The following is a 19,588-nucleotide window of genomic DNA, read 5'->3' on the forward strand; positions in this document are numbered from 1 at the left end:
CTCCCTGACTCCATGTGTCAGCTCAGGAGGCCAGCTGTCTGAAAGACAACCTATCCTGCTATTAAAATTTGAGGCAAAGAAGGTGTTAAGTCCTTCTGCCTTTTCCTCATCTTTTGTTACTATGTTCCCCTCTGTGTCCACCAAGGAACGGAGGTTGTCCTTGCCCCTCTGCTTGCTACTATTATTTATATTGCTATATTTGTAGAAGGATTTCTTGTTGTCCTTCACAGCAGTGGCCAGTCTAAGTTCTAAATGGGCTTTTGCCTCTCTAATTTTCTTCCTTCATGACCTAGCAACCTCCCTAAACATTCCATGGGTTACCTATCCTTCCTTCCAAAGATGATACACCCTCTTTTTTTCCCTTAATTCACCTAGAAGTTCATTCCCCCTCCAGGCTGGCCATCTGCCCCGGTGGCTCATCTTCCAGCACATTGGCACAGCCTGTTCCTGTGCCTTCAAGAGTTCTTCCTTGAAGTAGGTCCAGCCCTCCTGGACCCCTTTGATTTTAAGGGCTGTTTCCCAAGGTACCTTCTGAGTTAGTTCCCTAAGTAACCTGAAGTCCACCCTCCAGAAGTCCAGAGTGGAGGTTTTGTTGCTGCCCCTCTTAGCTTAACTCTGTATTGAAAACTCAATTATTTCATGGTCACTGGATCCCACACAGCCTCCAACCACCACATCTCCCACCAGCCCTTCTCTATTGGTAAAAAGAAGGTCAAGCAAAGCCTTACCCCTGGTAGGCTCACACAGCAGCTGGGATAAGAAGCTATCCTCCATACACTCTAGGAACCTTCTAGACTGCCTCCTCTCTGCTGTGTTAACTTCCCAGCAGATATCAGGCAAGTTAAAAATCACTTGTAAGCACAAGGTCTGGTGATCTTGAGACAGCCTCTAGCTGCCTATAGTATAATTCATTAACTTCTTCACCCTTGGTTGGGTGGTCTATAACAAACTCCAGCAAGGATGTCTGCCTTGTTGGTCTTCCCTCTAATTTTCACCCACAGGCACTCAAATTGATCATCCTTGATCTTTGGGCAAATTCAATCCTCCAAGAGGCTTCCAGGCAGAACTTTCCAGTTAGCTTTTCCTGAAGCTTTTACACCCTGTGTGTATTAATACATTTATGTATTTTTTTTTTAATATACATGCATATTTAAATATATATTTAATTGTGTATAATATAGATTAGTAAAACACAGAATCATAAAATTAAAGAATAAATCAGATTGAAAGGGCCCTCAGGTCTCTAGTTCAACCTCCTAGTGAAAACAAAGTCAAATGTAGGAGCAGACCAAGTCACTCAGAACTTTATAGATGTAAACTCTCTGAAATTAAAATACTATGGAACTTTTTCTAATTCTAGTTTAGGTTTGAAGTAGCACAGTGCCGAACAGTTTGCACCTTGGATGTGTTGCATGCCACACACTGAACCATGTGAGATGGTACTTGGGTTGGCATCAGGACACAAACATTTTCATCTCTAGAGCACAACTTGCAAATAACATTTTCATTAAAACTTTTCTTGCTGTGATGACAGGTCAGTGACCTACCTGTTAATGGTGCCTGTTAACTAGCCAGAGATCAACGTAAAATGCTGTCTTTTCATGCCTTCATTTGGTACTAATTAACAGTAATTGGCCTGAGCACAGGCAGAGATTAAATTGTGTTCCTGTCTCTTGAGAAGCTTTAGCAGCAGAGGCCAAGGTGTTTTAGACCATTGCTTCCCATTTAATTTGGGAGCAAGGTATTTCTGCCTTCTGCCACCACTGCCACCACTGGCTGATTCAGAGCTGAGCTCCCATAGACAAAAAGATGATAAATGCAGCTTTAGCAAAGCACAGAGCAGCTACAACTTTTCTTCAAATCCTCAGGAAGACTCTGGAAATATATTGCCTTTGGCCTTTACACAGATGGGTGCCTGTCCTAGAAAATCTGCTGAAGCCACAGGCCAGCAATAGCTCCAAAATTGCTAAGGTAGCACGTTTAAGTGAAGGTACTATGATATCCCTAAAATGGCAAATAGCTCTCCATTTCATTTTCCTCTGCTTGAATATTTACATAATCCTCCATTTCAGATGAGCTATGAAAAACTGAACATTAAGTTATACAGTCTGTGTATTGAATGTAACTCATAGTCAGCTACTTTGTCATACTAATAACACCGCCTTTAGGCAACTTATAAATCTCTAGATTGCACAGCACCCATGGGGGTGTGTAAATGAGGATGAGATTAGGCACCCTGTGTTTACAGAGAGAAACATGACTGAAAACTGAGCAATTATTTTCTTCCAGATTGCATATTTGAGAGACAAAATGTTTGGTAACCTAATTTCTCAAAATCACAGACTTGTGTGTTTGTCTGCTGATTGTTTTATAATAGTTATTATTTCATCTCTTATTTCGCTAGCAAATGTTATGTGAATCCCTAACACTGAGGGTCTGCACAGTCAAACTGCTTGGAGGCGTAGGAAGACTCATGCAGCCTTTTCATCCCCCAGCTATGCACATTCTTTTTTTCTGTCCCATTGATCTCTACAACATGGGGACAACTCAGGACAACCATGTTTTTACCCTTCATGCAGTTTAACCTGTGCAAGACATCCACACATAGCTGAAAATGTGTCAGGTCTGCTTCTTTCTCCTTGTGACCTGGAAGAACTAGATACGTGAGAAAAGAGATTGGCTCAGCATTCCTACCTCTTACGTTTTATCATGTAGTGTGGCTCTGGAAAACCAATGGGAGGACCAGATTATGTTCTGTTACATACTATGGAAAAGCACTTCCAGAAGTAATCTGAATTAGTCCAACTTGCACGTTGAGGTGTTATATAAGGATCTGAAAAAGGCAAAGGTTATGCTCAAAACATGACTACTGTAGTACTGAGAATGAGAAAAAGGACATGAGAAGGAGATTGCATAGGGACACACTAGGAACATAAATTGCTCTTTTGAGTAATCCAGATGTGTCTTGGATTTACAGAGAATCCTGAGAAAAATGGTATTTTCAAAAGGTGCTGAAGAAAACTACAGAAAGTCAAACTACAAATGCCAAATCCTGATGATAACTGAATGCTATTTTTACCAAACCTCTATTTTTGTTGGCAGCTAATAATTATACTAGAAAGGCAGAACTGAATTCATAATCTTCAGAAAAGTATATTTTCTCCTCATACAATCTTAATATCTCTACATTCCTAGAAGACACATTTACTTCACCCAGTAGAGCACAGTGTGTAGGCATTTTCAGGCTAACACTGACTAAATGGGAACTGGTATCAAACCAGTATAGCTGCATTAATGTGATACTAACCTTCAGTCCAGGCTGCTGCTGCAACCTGGACATGACTCTTGATCTGAACTACATCTCTTCCACATAGTATATTTCTAGGCAAACCTGTCACAAGCTGGCTGCTGTACTCATACTTTTTAAACTGCAGCCCAGATGAGCATATGAATCTATTTTAACTTTCTTTCCAGCCTGAACTGTTCTCTTCAAGCTTGTTTTGCCCATTTTCTAACTCACAGTACAGAAAAAAAGCAGGTTAATAATGCAGTCATGTTTCCCTGTCTAAAAGGAAGAAAGGAATTGGGCCCAACCTCAACTAGTTAGTGCAAATTTTTGCACTAACCTATATTTTTCCCCAAAATTCACAACATTGGTGTAACTGTCTCATGGATCAAAAGGAGGACTTAGGACAAAGGTTTCAGAGCAATGCCTGAAAGGCTTTGCAGATCCTGACACAAATTCATCTTTCTTATTTGTGCAAGTCTTTGCGAATGTTTTTATCAAAAATCCATTCAAGCCTAGATCACATCTACTTTCTAAAAGCTAATTTTAAAAGCAGCCAGATCTACTCTTTTGTCTCTTTCATAAAGCAGAAATTCATTTTGCATGTAAGTACTCTTCACAAACAGACCTTCAACTGCAAACTGGATGGACCTGTCAGACAGATGTGTTAAAGAGTGACTTCCTTTTGCTGTCTCATCTGTCAGAGCCATGTTTCTAAACACCTCTAAAAGCATCTCAGACTATGTGTGCTTTGGCATCACTGCATTATGCATGGCTATTTTATTAGCAGATATAGAATGGAATGTAAAAATATATTATGTAACTGATATGTGGGTGAGTCATTTCCTTTTGTTTCCTTCTTCCTGCCATGAAAGCACAGCTTGTCTGAGGATGTAACAAGTGAATACAAAGAATACTAAAATTCATCAAGGCAGTGGGAAGAACACAGATACTCATGTACAGATGTATCAAAAGTACAATGACTTCTATTCCACAAAATCCTATCTGTAGAATAGCTCAGAAACAGGAGCAATCCTTTGATGTGCTTTCTCACTTCTTGCTCCAGCCATGGAGCAGTAAAGCAGCATCAACTTATGTGCTTTCTATTGGCATGTAGAGGGGTTCAGGCTTAAAATGATATTTCCAAATATTAGTCATTAAACTTGAGGCATAAAAATAATCAAATAATTACCAAGATAACTAATTTGGTTTGTAGAGTGTCTACACACAAAACTCACTATCTCTTTACTGTATAGGAAGAATAGCACAGAGTCAAAAGTGGTGACAATGTACATGGTGGTTGCAAACACCCAGTAAATAGAAAGCAGAGGTTAATGTACTTCACACTATGAAGGTCCCTGCCTCTTCAGTCTTGCATCCACTTTTCATCTCCTATAGTTTTGCTTTTCTTGTTACAAACCCATCATTTTACTTGCCAATATATGAATCATCTCTTCTAGACTAATGGCACATACACATCTAGCACTTTTCCTACAGAAGAAATTCAAAAGTATTTCTGAAAGATGTGAGACATTCACTTTCTAAATGTGTATGTGCAATTGCTCCTCAATTCAATACAGGTTTCATGCAGTACATTTTTCCATTTGCTGCCATACACAGATTCCAGACAATTTGATGGGCAGCAGAACAAGCTAATGCGTGAAATCCTTTTTAGGTTTGAAATATTTACCACTTCTGTGGCTGAAATATGAGATTCAAATAAGAAGACACTAGTTTATAGCCAGGGATGGAACTGCACGGTGCTCAGTGGGGACAGGAAAAGTATTAGTGTGAGAAAGAATATAGGATCATAGAATGGCTTAGGTTGGAAGGGACCTTAGAGATCATCTGCTCCAACTTACCTGAAATAGCCAGGGTAACCTCTCAACTAGACGTGACTGCTCAAGGCCTCATCCAGCCTGGCCTTGAACACCGAAGAGGCATCCACAACCTCTCTGGGCAGCCTATTCCAGAGTATCACTACCCTCATACTGAAGAACTTCTTCCTAAGATCCACTCTAAACCTACTCTCCCTCAGCTTAAAACCATACCCCCTTGTCCTATCACTAGACACCCTTATGGAAAGTCCCTCTCTAGCCTTCCTGTAGGATCTCTTTGGGGTACTGGATGAATATGAGTGAAGTGCAGTCTTTTACTAAGTCCTCACACAGAATGTGTGTGCCACAGAAATCCTATGTAACTCAATAACTGAGAGCATATGGACTTTCAGAGTGAACTGTGATTTGGAATGGCATCTGGCATCATTTTGACTTCTTGAGGCTGTTTCAGCCGCACTATTGTATAGGAGGTTTGGATCAGAAAACCCAGACACAAGCATGCATACACACACGCACACACATACATGTATGCACACACGGACTCTCTAAAGTGCTCACTCACTGTTCTTTAAATTCAGATTTAAAACAGTTCTACAGTCAAAGATAATACTTGTTGGGTTTGCACTGACAAAAAGTGCAAAGGCCATCATCCTTGTGGCTCCTTGTTATCCCTTTTATCTTTTCACTGTACAGAGGATATTTTGCATATGCTGGGTACATGTTCTTCTTTCTATTGATTATACCCTAAAAATAATCCCCTCTTGTTGCCAAAAATTATTTTCTTCAGTGATGGGTAGCTGACTGTGGGTAGCTCTTGGAGCCCCAAGCATCTTCCTGTGCTTCTGCTACAGAATTCACCTGCTGTCTTCCTGTAGGAACACGTTCTCTGTGACTTTTTCTCCTTTATGGTAGGTCTTAAATTTGCTACAATACACTAGAAGATCTTGGTCATATATTGAAGTGTATGGGATGGGTTTGCCAGAATCTTCTAGTCTATGCAGCAGTGACATAGTCACCTGTAAGAGAAGAAGGTTGTGCTCTTGTTGTCCCTTCTCTTGCCATAACTAACTATAGATCATGTGCCCCTACAAATACATTTTAGTTATAGTTTCTCTGAGTGTGGGTTTCCACAGTATTTATGGCCTTGACAGATGGAAAAGCTGATCACTGCTCCACGGTCGTGATGCCAGCTTGGTACCAGAGACTGGCCTGCTGTTCCAGAATGAATTTCCACCAGACAGTAGTGAATGTGCCATTCTATGGAGCTGCTATTGGGAACTGACAAAAATGTGCTGAAAAAAATTGTTAAACTTCCTCTCTTACATTTGCACATTTGAACAAATAGCTAATGGTTAGTCAATGGTCCAGGAACTGAAAGATTAAAAAGCTTATCTTGAAAGACTCTTTAGAGAAGAAAATATCCCAAGTCAGATGGAGGTTTGAGGCAATGCTGCTAATGTCCTTTCTAGATCTCTGAAACACTTTATCAGTTTAAGCCTATCAATGTGTCTCTGCTTCTACCATTAAACAGGCAAATAAATCAACATTTTCATTTTACATTTCCCCTGAGGTCCAGTGATTGCTGTGACTGCTGCTAAACTGATTCAGTGGAGCAAAACATTAGCAAAAATAATTCTGTGCTCTCAGCCTTATCTTTTCTTCTTGAGAGCAGAGGAATTTGCAAATATTAATAGGACATGCAGTTTTCATGTTGTAGGATAATACACACCAGTGAACACTTGATGATATTGGGAGGGATGACATGCTACCTTTGCAGCTGGTGTGTGATATGCATGAATAGGTTTAAAAGGCAGGAGTTTTTACCCTTTATTTCACTCTTTTCATTGAAAGTCATTGTTGTGAGTAGCCCACTTTCACCTCTTGATTGACTGACTCCGCACTTGGTCATAAATGAAGTATATTCTATTAAATACTGACTTAACCCGTCCTTTTTGTAGTTATGCATTTATACCCATTTCATTATTATATGGAAATGAGTTAAAAAGAAAATACAGACTCAAACTTTCTCAAAGAAAGATGAGTATCATTTAATATATGTGTTAGGCCTTACTGAAAACATTGATTTCTCCATCAGTGGCCAAAATGTACACAGCTCTCATATCTGATCTAGTTGAGGATGCCTCTGCTTACTGTGGAGGGGTTGGACTAGATGACCTTTGGAGGGCCCTTCCAACCCAGACCATTCTGTGATTCTATGTTTCTTCTTTGACACAACTTACTTTGTAATCTAGTAACTGGAGAACTATACTGATGGAAGAAGATATCCATCTTCTTGAGGGCAACTCATTTTAGCTAAAGCCCACTTTGGAAGCTTTTTTTTTCCCTCCACTGACTATAGCAGCTGTGTAAGAAAACTAAACTTCCAATATAGACACTGTAATTAAGTTTATGTTAAAGGAATGTAAACTACTTTTTTCATATTATTTTCTCAGAGAAAACTGGTCCACTCCAAAATCTTGCACCATGAGATGTGTGAAACATCTACATTTCCAGCTTTGTCTTCCTCCAGCGTTATGCCAGCAGTGTCGTAACTGAGCTGCATAATATGCTGGAGCATACTGATTCCTCTGTGTGTTTCACTGTAGCATTTTTTAATTTATTCCAGCACTGAAGCATCCTACAACTCCTTTTTTTTTTTCCCACAGAATGTTCAATACATTTGAACTTCAGTTATTTTAAAAAGATGCTCTCAGAATTCACTACTTATGGTTTTATTTTCCTACTGGAAATACAATTTCATTTTGCAAATTACCCCATTATTAGTAATTTGCAGGGTGATTTGCTGAGAGTTTTCAGCAGCTTCTTAAGAAAAATAATAGCATAGACTCACAAGACTTGTAGGAAGCAGCAATACCTTTATTAAACTGCCCACATATCTGGGGAGGTGGCGGGAAGAAGCAGAGGAGCTGTGGCATAACATCTTTTTGCTGTGTCTTGTCATGAATCTTGATCAGGCCTTATGGTTTTAAACTATACACTTTTAAAGAAGTGAACAAAAAGCTCTCAGCAATTACTCTTCAAATGGATAGTAATGAGGCTGTTTGCAAACTGAACTTGAATTTCCAGGAGGAAATAAACACCTGATACACCGAACTTCAAGCAGATCTGTTCTTCCAAAATAATTGAAGGTCAAATTTCTTGAACAATTTTTCTGATGACCTAATGAGAGTGACCTAATGAAGTGACCTTGTTCTGAGAGCTCGTGACCTTCTTTCATCTATATACCAGCCTAATAAAAAATGTTTCCTTTCCTATGGGCTTGAAATCTCTCATATCTTAGACCATCACAGTTACAGTGTCATTACTCCTAGACAGTAGTATTGCTTTGTAAGTAACTAAATCTATGTTAGCCCATCTGATTTGAGGGTGTCTTCATATCAAGCCAATTAGGAAATAACAGCCAGAGGGTCTGTTTCATGGTTCATTTTGTTCTGATCTCTAAGGAAAAACTATCTAACTAAATTATTCAGAGCACTATCTAGAAACACCTCTCTAACCCTCAAGTCCCCACAGAGGAGAGGATGTTTTAACCAACTTCTTTTAATTTAATAGCTGAATCTCTTCATATTTCCTTCAGGCTGACAAAGAATGACAAAGAAATGTTATTAGGTATTTAAAACTTCTCTAGCCATCAGTTGCTACATGTAGTCTGGGGGTGGAATTAGCACAATGTGGCCTCCAAAAGGAGTAAGATTCATGTCCCTGTGACATAACCAAATCCCTCACTTAGTCCAAAAGTGAGTTTTAGCAAAATTAAAACGCGGCTTTGAGCTCTTGCAGCTGCACTCTGGATGTATTGAAAAGAGAGGATTAACCCAACGCTGGGGTTAAATGAGAATGTCCCTCATCCTTCAAACCAGACACAGGGAACTTATTACTTCAAGATTGGTAGGAGATACCAGACAAAATCTCAAGCTCAGAAGCAGTGTTAACGTTCAGCTGTCCAGCAACTGGCAGAAACTCACCAGCCAACTCATTCTTACCTCAGAACAAAGCATTTAAAAAAAAAACAAAGCCAGCCCAGAACCTAGAGATCCAGCTCCCAATCTTTTGTGTCATCACCCTAGCATTGGCTGTAATTCTTCTTTAGCAGAATAAGTTTCCATTGCTTTTGTTTCCAAAGTGACTACTTGGCCTGCGGGAGGAGTTAGGTAGTTTAAAGTCATGGTTTAATCTCCTTTGTAACTGCAAACTTAATGTTAATGTCAGACATTTCCTAAAGTAGATAATTTTGAATTAAAAGAATTATATCAAAGGAATTGCTATATAGGAATCTCACCAATCATTCATAGAAATTATCAATCTAGCAGATCTATTAAATAAAGAAAAACACCTTTTCCATGAATGTTTGATTTATTTTCAAGTTGGAATCATGCAATCTTAACTAAAGAAATTAAAGAATTTTTCTTGATTTCAAACAATATGTTTTGTACTTTTAAGAAGAAATAGACTACAAAACACTGGCATGCTTTCTGCCTTCCATGTCTCTAAATCCATGTCCTTCAAAAGTCATGGCAATCTGGTGAAGTCCCCACAGACTGGAAAAGGGGAAACATTGCCCCCATCTTCAAAAAGGGTAAGAAGGAGGAACCAGGGAACTACAGGCCAGTCAGTCTCACCTCTGTGCCTGGAAAGATCATGGAGCAGATCCTCCTGGAGTCACTACTCACTCAAAAGAATAGTGAAGAGGTGATTTGGAACAGTCAGCATGGCTTTGCCAAGGGCAAATCCTGCCTGACCAACCTGGTGGCCTTCTATGAGCAGGTGACAAAATGAATAGATGAGGGGCGAGCAACTGATGTCATTTACCTGGACCTGAGCAAAGCCTTCGACACTGTCCCACACCACATCCTGGTCTCCAAACTGGTGACACATGGGTTTGATGGGTGGACCACTAGAAGGATAAGGAACTGGCTTGATGGCCGCACCCAAAGAGTGGCTGTCAATGGCTCCATGTCCCAGTGGAGGCCAGTGACAAGTGGAGTCCCTCAGGGATCAGTCCTGGGACCTGTCTTGTTCAACATCTTTGTGGGTGACATGGATAGTGGCATTGAGTGCACCCTCAGCAAGTTTGCTGATGACACCAAGCTGTGTGGTGCAGCAGACACGCTGGAGGGAAGGGAGGCCATCCAGAGGGACCTTGACAGGCTGGAGAGGTGGGCACAAGCCAACCTCATGAAGTTCAATAAGAGCAAGTGCAGGGTCCTGCATCTGGGTCGAGGCAACCCCAGGCACAAATCCAGGCTGGGCAGTGACTGGCTGGAAAGTAGCCCTGAAGAGAGAGACTTGGGGGTGCTGGTGGACAAAAAGCTCAACATGAGCTCTCAATGTGCATTTGCAGCCCGCAAAGCCAATCAGATCCTGGTCTGCATCAGGAGAAGTGTGGCTAGCAGGTCGAGGGAGGTGATCCTCCCCCTCTACTCAGCCCTGGTGAGACCCCACCTGGAGTACTGTGTCCAGTTCTGGAGCCCCTATTACAAGAGGGATGTGGAGGTGCTGGAACGTGTCCAGAGCAGGGCCACAAGGATGATCAGAGGGCTGGAGCACCTCTCCTATGAGGACAGACTGAAGGAGTTGGGGCTGTTCAGTCTGCAGAAGAGAAGGCTCCGAGGTGACCTAATTGTGGCCTTCCAGTATCTGAAGGAGGCCTACAGGAAGGCTGGGGAAGGACTTCTCAGGATCTCAGGTAGTGATAGGACTAGGGGGAATGGAATGAAGCTGGAGGTGGGGAGATTCAGGCTAGATGTGAGGAGAAGGCTCTTCACCATGAGAGTGGTGAAACCCTGGAATGGGTTGTCCAGGGAGGTGGTTGAGGCCCCGTCCCTGGGGGTGTTTAAGAGCAGGCTGGATGAGGCTCTGTCCAGCCTGATCTAGTGTGGGGTGTCCCTGCCCATGGCAGGGGGGTTGGAACTAGATGATCCTTGTGGTCCCTTCCAACCCTGAATGAAACTATGAAACTATGAAACTATGAAACTATGAAACTATGAAACTATGAAACTATGAAACTATGAAACTATGAACTAAGAAATTAGAAATTCCATTTTATTTCCTTAAATTTTCTTTAAAAATAAGAGTGATTTCATCATGTCCTTGAACACATGTAACTGCCATGGCTTCAGTTGAATCTGCTGATGGATGTTTGATACTGTGCTGACCTTATGCCAGCTTTGAAATAAAAGCATTGTCAAGAGCAAAGTCTTCAAGTTCAAATTGTAACATTGAGAGGTTTCTGGTTGCTGCTTTCGGTTCCTGGTGTTGGGGGGTTGGCCTTTTCTTAAGGGCAGGCTGTGGGCTTGGGGGATAAAGGGGTCATTTTGTCACTGGGTTCTGCTGCTGCTTCTTCTTTTGCTGCAAAATAGGCTAAGGTAATTGCACATTATATTATTTCCATTAAACTCCTTATGTCAACCCAGGGCTTTTCGTGTTACTTTCCCTCCCAATCAAGGGGTAGAAGGGAGAGTAATCTTGCTTCTGAGAGCAGGCTGTCTTAAACCAGGACAGTAACTTATTGTCTCATTCTTACTCCCCAAGTTCTAAAGACTACACATAAGCCCAAGGGCCACACAACAAGAGGACAGCACACACCTGAAAATTTAAACCATTGTGCTTCAGACAAGTGATTCATAGGAAAGGTAGATAGGGAGATCTGTGTTCAGCCAGGCTGAGGAGAATGACAAGTTAAAATAGTTGTTCTAATCTTTCAGGCCCTTCTTTGTTCATTTTGCCATCATCCACATTACTTTTCTCCTGGCCTGCTCTATCCAATAGCCTCACAGCAGCCCATGCTGACAGCTTGCAAGAGACACACCTTTGCAGTACATTGCAGAGAGCTTGTACAAGAGGCTATGACTTGGTGCTCCTACTGCGAGCCTGCATACTCCAAACCTTGGTGATACTCCTTTCATCTAACTTCAGACACATATATTATAGATGTATCTTAGTCATATTCATGATGGTCAGTAGGAAAAAGAAGGTAGAATCCAGGTACTACTCTAAGGTAAATCCTAGAAATACCCATTCACTTCTGTAGGACAGAATCCTTGGATACCTAGTTTATATGCAGATACCCATGCCATAGATCTTTGCAACTAGGCCTGGAGAAACATTTCTGTCTCTGACTACTGCAAACATTTGGGGGGTTAATGGCCTGTGTTAAAATTCCCTACAGCAGTTGAGTTTCTCATCTGAGAGACAGACCATAAAGTTCAATGGAAAATCTGTAGACCTAAACTCAGAAATTACATTTGTACCAGATTAAACAGCCTCATTCATTCCTTGAATGGAATGAAGCAATACTAGATATGACCCAAATACATCCAGAAATGGCAGTGAAGGAGTTGACTGAAAAATATCAGTGACTGTGAAAAGACTGATATTTTAAGTTTGCTCATTATTTAATAATTGTGCAAATGTGCAATCTATTGACACTTCACTCTGAGCTTTCCCTGTATTAACTTTTAAGTTGCTGTATTTCTATGTCCCTTCTGCCAATTAAGTGTGAAACCAGCTGCGTTATGCTGAGATAGAAGCTAGAGTGAGTGTATCAGGTCTCCATTACTCAATCTGAATGTTCAGCCAAGCAAAAATAAGTCACTTTGACCTCAACAAACCATATCTAGCTAAAAGTACAAGAAAATTAAAATATAAACATGTTCCTTGTGACACTGTTCAGTCATTATATACACAGACATGTTTGGTGGACAAACACACTACATCCTGTTATATTATCTTCAAGGCAATCCTTACAGTACTTTAAAAAGGTATTGCCCAGGAAATGTAACAGAAAGGAGTAGGAAGCATTAAAATGTTTGGGTTTTTTTTCCATTACATAAACAAATGTCTTGATTTTCATTCTTAAATCAGAAGGTCAGAGTTTTTGCAGCACCATCTAGTGAATCTAGGGAGGCTTTACTCAACTTTTCAGAAACTCCAGCCTGTTTCTTATTCACATTTGCATTTCTTTTTAAACATGATCCCCTTATAGTCTATTTGATGAAAGTCTATGGGCCTAGCAAGCTATTGAAGAAGGTGCCTTTGGTGCACATAATAGTTCTTTTTACATTTCTTTCCAAACCACACAAAATCCCACAGCTTTTCAAACTGCCAAACTGAAAAACTGCAGAGCTTTCATCAAGCCTTGCTATTAAGGAATTGCCTCCTAGCTAGTGAGCTGTGCTCTGATCTGTACCTTGTTTTGAAAGAATGCACTTTGCAAGGGTAGAACGGATGCCTTTTTTATTGGATGTGAAGGATATTCTCAGATGTAGGCCTGCCTGTCTTCATTCCTATCTGGAAGTGTTTCTGATATTTACTATAAGACATCTATACACTCTCATCTCTGCACCAGACACGTGCAAGACTGTATGCAAGATATGCTTTCTGGCCCAAAGATTTTGCTGGCAAACAAAACCCTGTCTGATTCCAAGCCATTTAAGATGGAGCTCATCTTTTCCTAGGCTGTTCTGTCTCTCAAAGTTTCCCAGTGCATAAATAGGATTAAACCTGTTTTCTTTTCCTCATCTGCTTAAAAAAAAAAAAAAAAAAAAAATCCTCTGTATTTTTCACCCAGCTGAGCAAATATGCAGAATTAGAAGGTTAAAAATAAGGTTTAAAAAAAAAAATAAATAAAATAAATACCCCCTTCAGAACTTTCTTTCTGAATTCTTTCATGTCACCAAGAGCTGTCCATCAGTGGCACCAAAAATTACAGATTTCCAAATGGAAGCAGTACAGAATCATAGAATCTCAGAAACATTCAGGGTGGAAAAGACCATCAGGATCACCAAGTCCAACCAATAACCCTGCTCTACAAGGTTCACCCCTAAACCATATCCCCAAGCACCACATCCAAACAACCTTTAAATACATCCAGGGTTGCTGACTCAACCACCTCCCTGGGCAGCACATTCCAGTGCCTGACCACTCTTTCTGTGAAAAACTTCTTCCTAATGTCCAGTCTAAACCTACCCAGTCATAGCTTGAGGCCATTCCCTCATATTCTATCACTAATCACCTGTAAGAGACCAGCACCAGTCTCTCTACAACATCCTTTCAGGTAGTTGTAGAGAGCAATGAGGTCTCCCCTCAGCCTCCTCTTCTCCAAACTAAACAGCCCCAGCTCCTTCAGTCATTCCTCATAAGATTTATTCTCCAGGCCCTTCACCAGCTTCATTACCCTCCTCTGTACTCGATCCAGCAGCTCAACATCTTTCCTGTATTGAGGTGTCCAAAACTGTTTCTAAGAGCACAAAAGCACATACTTCATAAAATCATAGAATAGTAGGGGTTGGAAGGGACTTCTGGATATCAAGTCCACTTCCCCTGCCAAAGCAGGATCACCTAGGGCAAGCCACACGGAAAGAAAAAGGTGGACTGCCTCCATAGGTTACTGTATTCTTCACTCTGTACACCTGTTTCTCCTGATCTCATTAATGTATTGTATCTTCATTGCTGAACTTCTGCAAGCTGGAGCACCAAGTATTGCTGGTTTATCTTTATGTCACTTTTAATTACCCTTTCTTCTCCTTCATAACTTCTATTATGGAATTTCTTCTGGGCAACTGCTTTACATAAGGGTAATTTATTTTGTGAACTGCAAGGGGAGGAGAAGATTCAAAGATACTACTCACAGGAAACAAAGCTGCTCTTGCCATTCAGACAGCTTCTTAGCTAACAGCACGGGTAGACCCAGAGAATCTTGTGTCTCATCTCTCAAGGGATAAATCCAAGCCAGTTTAGCTACAACCGTGAAAGAGACTTGCCAGAATTACCTGTTATAAAGACTGTAGGTTTACTCTCAAAGCTGAAATGCACCTGCAGAAAAAAAAATAACAATAAATTCTTAAAATGATTTATGACATGACCTGGGAAAATCTTCAACCAATATGCAAATATTGCTATTTTTACTTTAAAACATAAAGGCCGGTTTTCTTACAATATTATATTCTTCCCTATAAACATTTTAGTTGTATAATTATCACTGCATTTTATTTTCTAAACAAAAATTACTTTTTGGAAGGGCTTCCACAGGATCTAGAATATGTTGATAAACAAACTAAAATGCCTTAGTGATTTTGTATGTAATTGGTAGGTATATTAATTGCTGCCATCCAGTGTGCTCATTTGTAGGCTTTGGCTCACCATACTATAATCGAATGCATCATTGTTTGGCTAAAAGATTTCATCCTCTTCATTTGAAGGAATGTGATTTATTTTCCTCTATTAGCAGCCACTAAAAATGAATGTTTCAAGCAACAAGCTGTGGTTGACATAAAACATATTGCCCTACAAATATCTTTTCTTCAGATTTGTAGTGTGGGAATAACCACATGGAAGACAGTACTGAGCTTCAAGATAACTATATGTGAGAGTGCCTGCTTTGCATTCCAGACTTGCCTGCAAAGTCCCAGGCAAATACTTTATTTAAATCATGAATATTCCATCAGAACTAAGTTGTTGAACGCGTTACATGGAGGAACTATTTCCTGGAAGTTCATGAAGCTCAACAAGTTGAAGTGCAAGGTCCTCCATCTGCATCGAACCATTCCCAGACACAAATACAAGCTGGGTGCAGAGTGGGTTAAGAGTAGCTCTGAAGAAAGAGGCTTGGGTATATTGATTGATGAGAAGGTCACCATGAGCCAGCAGTATGATCATGCAGCCCAGAAGGCAAATTGTATCCTAGGATGCATGAAAGGGAGTGTGGCCAGCAGAGCAAGATAGGTGATTCTGCCCCTTTACTCTGCTCTTGTGAGACCCCACCTTGAATATTGCATCCAGTTCTGGTGTCCCCATCATAAGAAAGACACAGAGACATTGGATCAAGTCCAGAGGAAGGCTGCAAAGATGATCCAAGGGCTGGGGGAGCTTGGGTTGGTCAGGCTAGACAAGACAAGACTCCAGGGGGACCTTATAGCTACCTTCCAATATCTGAAGGGATCCTACAGAAAGGCTGGAGAGGGAATTTTCATAAGGATGTCTAGCAATAGGAAAAGAGGGAATGGTTTGATGTAGGAGAAGAGTTGTTTTTGAATAGCTTTGGAACAGCTATGTTTTGCCCTTGAGTTAGGAAAGCACATCTTATCAGTAACTGAGTGAGAGAAAGAGGGAAATGGCTTTGCTCAAATTAGAGAAGGTTTGTTTGCTCTCTGACCTAGAAAAGAATGTAAGCATCCTGTAACTGAAGTGAGAAATTTGGCAGAATTTGGTTGGATGTGTTAGAATATTGTTTTGTTATTTTAACCTATTGTATGCCTTAATTACATGCATGCCAGTAGAAAATAATCAATTAAGATGTGACACATGTGCCTTCTGATAAACTATATAATTTTGCTATGTAAAGTAATAAACATCTTCACCTGCTAATATCTTGTCTTGGAAGCTGTGCTCTAGGGTGATCAAATATTCATTTTTAGTGGCTGCTAATAGAGGAAAACAAATCACATTCCTTCAAATGAAGAAGAATGGATCTTAGGAAGAACTTCTTCAGTACGAGGGTGGTGGGCCTCTGGAATAGGCTGCCCAGGGAGGTTGTGAATGCCTCTTTCCTCCAGGTGTTCAAGCTCAGGTTGGATGACACCTTGAGCATCCAAGTCTAGTTGAGAGACCTCCCTGCGCATAATGGGGAGGTTAGAGTAGATGATCTCTAAGTTCCCTTCCAACATAAGCCATTCTATGATTCTGTGATACTACGTAACTTACACTGGGGTACCTGTGCACTTGAGGTTGTGCATTTGACAGAAGATAAGCCATGTGACCAGTCTGCAGTTCATCTTGCTTACCTGTGGCTCCACTGGTGCCACTACACCTCAGGAGTTGGCCTGTATAACACTGAAGAAAATAAATTGGCTCTTAAAAAAGCGCTGCTGTGTTAACAGCTTCTACAATCTGTATAAGCATTATGAATAATGAAGTAAGACACTGCCAATGACAACATATTATTGAAGAGCTGTTAAGTGCTGCATTATGATTTCACTTTAATGTTGCTTCTGGATGAGAGAGCTTTCATCATTGTGCAGGAGGAGGAGGAGGGAGAGAAGGGAACGTGCTTAATGTGCTTAAGGTTGACCTATATTTTGAATTTAGCTAGTTGTTAGGGAATGTTATTTCCAAGAAGACTGGTCATTTTGGGAAGAGTTATGCTGCCTTTCATTTCTGTGCTCTCAGAGGTCTTGTTGACCTACACAGCAATACAACGAGATGCCAATAGTGAAGAAAAAACATAAAATAATCCTCTGACATATTCCTCACTTACCCAGACCTAGAGTGAAATCCTGCAAACCAAGGCTCTACATCACTGAAGTTTAGAATAGAATAGAATAGAATAGAATAGAATAGAATAGAATAGAATAGAATAGAATAGAATAGAATAGAATAGAATAGAATAGAATAGAATAGAATAGAATTAGCCAGCATGGAAGAGACCTTTGAGATTGAGTCCAACTTATCATCCAACACTATGTAATCAACTAAACCATGGCAGCAAGCACCCTATCAAGTCTCCTCCTAAACACCTCCAGTGATGGTGACTCCACCATCTCCCTGGGCAGCCCATTCCAATGGCAAATAACTCTTTCTGTGAACTTCCTCCTAACCTCCAGCCTAAACCTCCACTGGTACAGTTTGAGACTGTGTCCTCTTGTTCTCGTGCTGCTTGCCTGGGAGAAGAGACCAACCTCTGCCTGTCTACAGCTTCCCTTCAGGTAGTTGTAGAGAGCAATAAGGTCACCCCTGAGCCTCCTCTTCTCCAGGCTAAGCAACCCCAGCTCGCTCAGCCTCTCCTCGCAGAGCTGTGCTCCAAACCCCGCACCAACTTTGTTGCCTTTCTCTGGACACCTTCCAGCAACTCAACATCTTTCCTAAACTGAGGGGCCCAGAACTGGACACAGGACTCAAGGTGTGGCCTAACCAGTACTGAATACGGAGGCAGAATGACCTCCCTGCTCCTGCTGGCCACACTATTCCTGATACAGGCCAGGATGCTATTTGCCTTCTTGGCCACCTGGGCACACTACTGATTCATGTTCAGCCTACTATCAACCAGTACCTCCAGGTACCTTTCTGCCTGGCCACTCTCCAGCCATTCTGACCCCAGCCTGTAGCACTGCATCGATAAAGATATTGAACGGGATGGGGCCCAGCACCGATCCCTGGGGGACACCACTAAGTGACTGGCTGCCAGCTGGATGTGGCACCATTCACCACCACTCTCTGGGCTCGGCCCTCCAGCCAGTTCCTAACCCAGCAGAGAGTGCTCCTATCCAAGCCAGGAGCTTACAGGTCATCGACACAGGTTGACACCGGGAAGATGGTAAAGTGAAGAAGAGGGCAGAGATAAGAAAAAGTTGTGGCTCAAATTGAGAAAAGACTGTGAGAAAAAAAATATCTTCCAGCCTTGTCCTAAACTAAGAATAAAGTTGGGAAAGAAAAGTGCTCCAAGTCCAGCACATGCAGAGGTGCAGGTTATGCATCTGTTAGGGCTTCCATGCCAAAAAAACACTGTCCCTTTTACTAAACTTAGCAGGAGTACTTCAAAATAAGGAAGGTAATATTCCGAAGGAGTAAAGGTGGAAGAATTTGGCTTCAGTGCTTTATAGAAGATAAATAAATCTACTATAAAAAATCTAAAGTATCTGGAGGCTGAAATGGAGGAAGATATTGCATTCTTATACAATATTGCTCATGGTCAAACACAATATGGGCACAGAAGCAGGAAAAGTGATTTATTCCAGCCATGACTGTGAAACAGCTTCTATAACCAAAGACACAGGAGAATGATATCACCTTAATTGTTCATCAATGACAAAACAACCCAAACAAACAAACAAAAAGACACCAACAAAAAAAATAAACCCAACCTTTTGCTTCCTGCCTATAAAGCTGTTCACATATGATGTTATAGCAAATGTCTAATAAATCATGCAGTAAATGCAATTTCCTCCTACATTTTTAATATTTCTTCATTCTCTGCACAACCCTCATGTGGCAGAAAAACAAAAACTCTCTGGAGCTTACCAGCTGGAAGTGTTATAATATTGATTTCACAGAAGGTCACAGACCCAGTTTGTGCTTTTTTCATCTATTCCCTAAACAAGATACAGGACCAAAGCAGCACATCCTGAGAACTTTTAACCAAACAAGAAATATCAGAAACTGGTAAGGCTGAAGCAAAATAAAAGGGATTTAAAACTTCATATAACACAGGAAGAACTGAAAAAGGCATAGTAAGAAATTGTTGAGAACTTTATAGTTACCTCTCAACCATCTTCAAACTGAATCCTCTATTCCACTGCATTCCAGACTTTTCGCCTCAAAATTGACCATTTAGATTTCTTTATATCATGGCAGCTGAATTTGACAAAACAATGCTGAATCTCAGTAAGAAGCAGATCTTTCTTTCAAAAGAAAATGTGGAACATAGCAGTCATGTATATTGGGGGGGAAT

General features: G+C 40.9%; 1 protein-coding gene across 2 annotated transcripts in view; it reads left to right on the top strand.

The window, feature by feature from the left end:
* The window catches only part of GRM3 (glutamate metabotropic receptor 3), a 117,935-nt gene that overhangs the window by 84,473 nt on the left and 13,874 nt on the right, over positions 1 to 19,588 (top strand). The window lies entirely within an intron of this gene.

Source organism: Melanerpes formicivorus, unplaced genomic scaffold (assembly GCF_026170545.1).
Source record: "Melanerpes formicivorus ecotype bairdi unplaced genomic scaffold, bMelFor1.0.p_v2 SCAF_3, whole genome shotgun sequence".
Taxonomy (NCBI): Eukaryota; Metazoa; Chordata; class Aves; order Piciformes; family Picidae; genus Melanerpes; species Melanerpes formicivorus.